The following is a 6657-nucleotide window of genomic DNA, read 5'->3' on the forward strand; positions in this document are numbered from 1 at the left end:
TCAAAAGGATACTGTATTCATTCAATACATAGATTTCAGCAGGATCTACCCCAGTCTGCTGACATGCTAGCAGAGTAGTAGATTTTGTAAAAAAAGCTTTTATAATTGTAAAGGACAATGTTTTATCAACTGATTGCAATAATGTAAATTTGTTTTAACTATTAAACGAACCAAAAATGACTTATTTTATCTTTGTGAAAACATTGGACACAGTGTGTTGTCCAGCTTATGAGATGCCATGCAAGTGTAAGCCACTGTGACACTATTGTTCTTTTTGATTATTTTTATAAATGTCTAATGATAATGTCAATGAGGGATTTTTAATCACTGCTATGCTGAAATTATAACTAATATTGATACTGTTGTTGATAATATTAATTTTTGTTTCACTACTTTTGGTTTGTTCTGTGTGGTGTTTGTGTCTCCTCTCAATTGCTCTGTTTATTGCAGTTCTGAGTGTTGCTGGGTCAGGTTTGCTTTTGGAATTGGATTGCATTGTTATGGTATTGCTGTGTAGTGGTTTGTTGGATTGATTTTAAAAAAGAGATAATCGATTCTGAATAGCACAACGTATTCGATTCGTATTTGAATCAATTTTTTCCCCACATCCCTAATATATATTTTTATATATATATATATATATATATATATATATATATATATATATATATATACACACACACACACACATATAAGTGTACATACACTAGTAAAGAACATGATGTCATGGCTGTCTTGAGTTTCCAATCATTTCTTATTTTTTTGTGATGTAGTGATTTTGATTGATTGATTGATACTTTTATTAGTAGATTGCACAGTTCAGTACATATTCCGTACAATTGACCACTAAATGGTAACACCCCAATAAGTTTTTCAACTTGTTTAAGTCGGGGTCCACGTTAATCAATTCATGGTACAAATATATACTATCAACATAATACAGTCATCACACAAGTTAATCATCATAGTATGTACATTGAATTATTTACATTATTTACAATCCGGGGGGTGGGATGAGGAGCTTTGGTTGATATCAGAACTTCGGTCATCAACAATTGCATCAACAGAGAAATGTGGACATTGAAACAGTGTAGGTCTTATTTAGTAGGATATGTACAGCCAGCAGAGAACATAGTGAGTTCACATAGCATAAGAACAAGTATATACATTAGAAGTACATTTGAGTTGTTTATAATCCGGGGAGATGGGATGTGAATGGAGGAGGGTATTTGTAAAGTGTTGAAGTTGCCTGGAGGTGTTGTTTTAGAGCGGTTTTGAAGGAATATGGAGATGCACTTACTTTTATACCTGTTGGGAGTGCATTCCACATTGATGTGGCATAGAAAGAGAATGAGTTAAGACCTTTGTTAGATCGAAATCTGGGCTTAACGTGGTTTGTGGAGCTCCCCCTGGTGTTCTGGTTATGGCGGTCATTTACGTTAAGGAAGTAGTTTGACATGTACTTCGGTATCAAGGAGGTGTAGCGGATTTTATAGACTAGGCTCAGTGCAAGTTGTTTTACTCTGTCCTCCACCCTGAGCCAGCCCACTTTGGAGAAGTGGGTTGGATTGAGGTGTGATCTGGGGTGGAGGTCTAAAAGTAACCGGATTAGCTTATTCTGGGATTTTTGGAGCACATACTTGTTGCTCACCAAAACATTCATGAAGTTCTTCTTTTATGAATTTATTATGGCTCTATTGAAAATGTGAGCACTCAAAAGTATACATACAGCAATGTTAATATTTGCTTACATGTCCCTTGGCAAGTTTACCTGCAATAAGGAGCTTTTGGTAGCCATCCACAAGCTTCTGCTTACATTTTTCACCACAAAATTGCTGCAGTTCAGCTAAATGTGTTGCTTTTCTGACATGGACTTGTTTCTTCAGCATTGTCCAAGGCCATTCTAAAACCTTAATTCTATCTAGCCTGGCCATTCCTTTACCACTTTTGACGTGTGTTTGGGGTCACCGTCCTGTTGGAACAAGACCCAACCGCTGGCCTGATGATTTTAACTTGTCCTGAAGAATTTGGAGCTAATCCTCCTTATTCATTATCCCATTTACTCTCTGTAAAGCAGCAGTTCAATTGGCAGCAAAACAGGCACAGAGCATAATACTACCACCACCATGCTTGACGGTAGGCTTGTGTTCCTTGGATTAAAGGCCTCACCTTTTCTCCTCCAAACATTGCTGGGTATTGCGACCAAACAGCTCCATTTGTTTCATCTGACATCACATGGACAAAGATAAGACCTTCTGGAGGAAAGTTCTGTGGTCTGATCAAAGATCCTCTGGCCGTTCCGTAGCAGGGGGGAGCTTGGCTTAGTTCACTTGTTACTGGTGAGCCCTAAACGGGATAAAAAACGAGCAGAAATGGACAAAGAAAAGGGTAGATTATGGAAATATCTGGTTCAAAGCCATGGCAAGTTGTTCTCCCGCCAAGGGAGGACTCATTTTCACCTTGAGACGACCTCGCTGCAGTAAACACCTGCTGCCAGTATCATTCAGAGGTGGGTGGAGCTTTACTTCCATGTTTAGATTACAGTTAAGAAGCATTGATAACTTTTGATTGTTACTGTTCAGTTCAGTTCGGTTTCTGTGACTGCTTTAGTAAGATGACATAAAACAGAAATGAAAGACGGTAGGCAGGACAGTCGATCCGACATCAAAACACGTCAAGACACCTTCTCAAACCAATTGTTCGGGGGTGTATATTGTAGCGTCCCGGAAGAGTTGGGGCTGCATTGGAATCTGGGTATTCTTTCTGTTGTGTTTATGTTGTGTTACGTTGCGGATGTTCTCCCAAAATGTGTTTGTCATTCTTGTTTGGTGTGGGTTCACAGTGACGCATATTTGCAACAGTGTTCAAGTTGTTTATACGGCCACTCTCATTGTGACCTGTGTGGCTGTTGATCGCTTTTGGCGTCTATGTAAGTTTTTTACAACATGTGGCTCGGTTGGCACATAGTTGGTATAGGTTTCAGAGGACGCTTAAGGCAGTGCCTCCATGGTGCCCCCTTAATACTGTTTTTAAGGTGAACTAAGGGAGAGTGATTACTCCTGAAGGGACACTTAGAATTGGGAGACTCCCGGAATAATCGAGGGTATGCAAGTATGAAACTGTAAAGCTCCATTCACATAAAACTTGCGGGCCGCACCAACATTACATTTTCACATCAAGATGCGGGCCGCAATTGGCCTGCGGGCCGCAATTGGCCTGCGGGCCGCGTGTTTGAGACCCTTGGGTTTGAGCTTTCCCTGTCCCCCAGGGGCCAAGACCACGGGGGAGACCCAGTAGCCTATGTCTCCCAGCTGGCCTGGGAATGTTTTGGGATCCCCAGGAAGAGTAAGACCAAGTAGCTGGGAGAGGGAAGTCTGGACTTCTCTACTTAGGCTGCGGCCCCGTGACCTGACCTTGGATAAGTGCAAGAAGATGGATGGATAAATGGATGGATGAGTTCCCTGTTTGCATTTCCAGTAATGATTCTTGTGTCTCTCTTCTGTAAAAGGAAGATTGGATATAAATCTGTTTAACAGCCACCACCCATGGAACAATATAAGATAAATATTTTCCTTCCGCTAATGCTGTTATCTTTGCAAAGAATCAGAAGGATGTATTTCAAGGAGCTGCTCGAGAAAATCACTTTATTTTTCTAAACTCTTTGACACGTCTTATGAGCTCATGGATGGAGGTTAATGAAACATTTCCTGCCTATAATTCCATCTCTCACCTCGAACATCTGATGGCAGATGAAAAACAGTAACTCTGCATGGCGTGCATGATGAACAGTAACCCTGCATGGCGTGCATGATGAACAGTAACTCTGCATGGTGTGCATGATGAACAGTAACCCTGCATGGGGTGCATGATGAACAGTAACTCTGCATGGTGTGCATGATGAACAGTAACCCTGCATGGCGTGCATGATGAACAGTAACCCTGCATGGCGTGCATGAAGAACAGTAACCCTGCATGGTGTGCATGAAGAACAGTAACCCTGCACGGCATGCATGAAGAACAGTAACCCTGCATGGTGTGCATGATGAACAGTAACCCTGCATGGTGTGCATGATGAACAGTAACCCTGCATGGTGTGCATGAAGAACAGTAACCCTGCATGGTGTGCATGAAGAACAGTAACCCTGCATGGTGTGCATGAAGAACAGTAACCCTGCATGGTGTGCATGAAGAACAGTAACCCTGCATGGTGTGCATGAAGAACAGTAACCCTGCATGGTGTGCATGAAGAACAGTAACCCTGCATGGTGTGCATGAAGAACAGTAACCCTGCATGGTGTGCATGATGAACAGTAACCCTGCATGGCGTGCATGATGAACAGTAACCCTGCATGGCGTGCATGATGAACAGTAACCCTGCATGGTGTGCATGATGAACAGTAACCCTGCATGGCGTGCATGATGAACAGTAACCCTGCATGGCGTGCATGAAGAGCAGTAACCCTGCATGGTGTGCATGATGAACAGTAACCCTGCATGGCGTGCATGATGAACAGTAACCCTGCATGGCGTGCATGATGAACAGTAACCCTGCATGGCGTGCATGAAGAGCAGTAACCCTGCATGGCGTGCATGAAGAGCAGTAACCCTGCATGGCGTGCATGAAGAGCAGTAACCCTGCATGGCGTGCATGAAGAACAGTAACCCTGCATGGCGTGCATGAAGAGCAGTAACCCTGCATGGCGTGCATGAAGAGCAGTAACCCTGCATGGCGTGCATGAAGAGCCATAACCCCGCATGGCGTGCATGAAGAGCAGTAACCCTGCATGGCGTGCATGAAGAACAGTAACCCTGCATGGCGTGCATGAAGAGCAGTAACCCTGCATGGTGTGCATGAAGAGCAGTAACCCTGCATGGCGTGCATGAAGAGCAGTAACCCTGCATGGCGTGCATGAAGAACAGTAACCCTGCATGGCGTGCATGATGAACAGTAACCCTGCATGGAGTGCATGAAGAACAGTAACCCTGCATGGCGTGCATGATGAACAGTAACCCTGCATGGCGTGCATGAAGAGCAGTAACCCTGCAGCAGCAGGAACTGTGCAGCTTCTTTGGTAATTAGAGCTTCCGTGTGTGTGTGTCAGCCCGCTGACTGAGGGCTTTTCCATGTTTTTATCACAGTGGGATTATTGTTCCACTGTTATTGTGTCGCTGGGGTGACTCCCATCAGCAGTGGATGGAAGCGCCCTAAAGAAACACGTGTCAGGGAGTGGGACACTTGAGGAATGGATGTGATTGCAGGTTTTTCTCTTTCATTCAACAAACTGAAACACACACTATTGAAGTAGTAGTAGCGTGGAAAAACAAGTTATTTGCTTCATTCTATTTTCATTGTATCCATTAAACCCGAGGAATCAAACTCATTTTAGTTCCCAAGTGGGCTGGACTGGTAAAATCATGGCACGATTACATCAAAATAAAGATAACTTGATTGTTTTCTGTATGTAAATATAGACCAATTATATTAGGAAAATGTACAACTCATAATGTGTGGTTTTTTTACACTTACATGCTGCAGTTGATAGTTTTCTATCTTCATTTGTCATTATTTATACTTTCTAAACAAATGGTGGGATAACGATCATCATTCAAATAAGTGGATTTGAGTCATTGGTGAACATTTGGAATCTATGACAAGATAAAATCAATAACACCAAAATCAAATTATAGGATGTTATTAATGTCATCTATTAATTTTCCTCAACTGATGTACTAACATCATGTGGTTTCTTCTGGGATCTGTTCATATGTAGCATCATTTACAACAAAACTTGTGATTTTTGGACTTTTTAATAATCGAACATGAAGTTAAAAGGGGATACTTTTTATTTCAGCCTATTAATGTGCGTCGAGAAAACGTGTCCCCAGTTATAAGTACAACACTGATTATAAAAAATCATGTATTTTGGTGGAAATGTCACAGGTGACATTGCTAACATCTTTGACAGTCAACGCATGAACATAAGGATCCACATTTTGTATCATTACTATCCTTAATAAGCAGCGTAAGTACGTAGTGTCCAAACATGGAAGTCGTAACACGACCCATAGCTCCGCCTCCTCTGAAGTCATGCACCTCTTGGGGCAAGAGATACAAAGAATTGCTATTGCGACATCCGGTGGACACATTTAGAACTGCAGTTTTTCATCCAAAACTTTTAGCTCATTTTTATACTTGGAGAGCTCATCTTGCGGGTTGGATAAAACCTGTTCGCGGGCCTGATCCGGACCACAGGTTGTACGTTTGACTTCCCTGCATTAAACATATCCAGTTGTAGTTACAATCTGCAAAGTATGTGAAAATAGCGTCTAATCATCACAAAACGCCACAAATTCAGTCGGCCATTTTGAATATTCCGATCCAGACACCTTCGGTAATTTCCATAGATTCTACATCACTGTAGTAACACTTCTGCACTCTGAACATATTATTAAGTCAGTCATACTGGAAATACACAAACATTGTAAAGAAATGTGCTGTTTATCATTCACAATTGTTATGTAAGACAAGAACACATATGTTTGTTTGTGTTTATGCATTGTAATTGGTAAATAAATATAATGTATAACAATTAAGTCAACAGATGGAGGGTCCTCTCATTATACTCTCGACAAACATCCAGAAAGTTCCAACATTCC

This window comes from Nerophis ophidion, linkage group LG25 (genome assembly GCF_033978795.1).
Source record: "Nerophis ophidion isolate RoL-2023_Sa linkage group LG25, RoL_Noph_v1.0, whole genome shotgun sequence".
In the NCBI taxonomy this organism is placed as follows: Eukaryota; Metazoa; Chordata; class Actinopteri; order Syngnathiformes; family Syngnathidae; genus Nerophis; species Nerophis ophidion.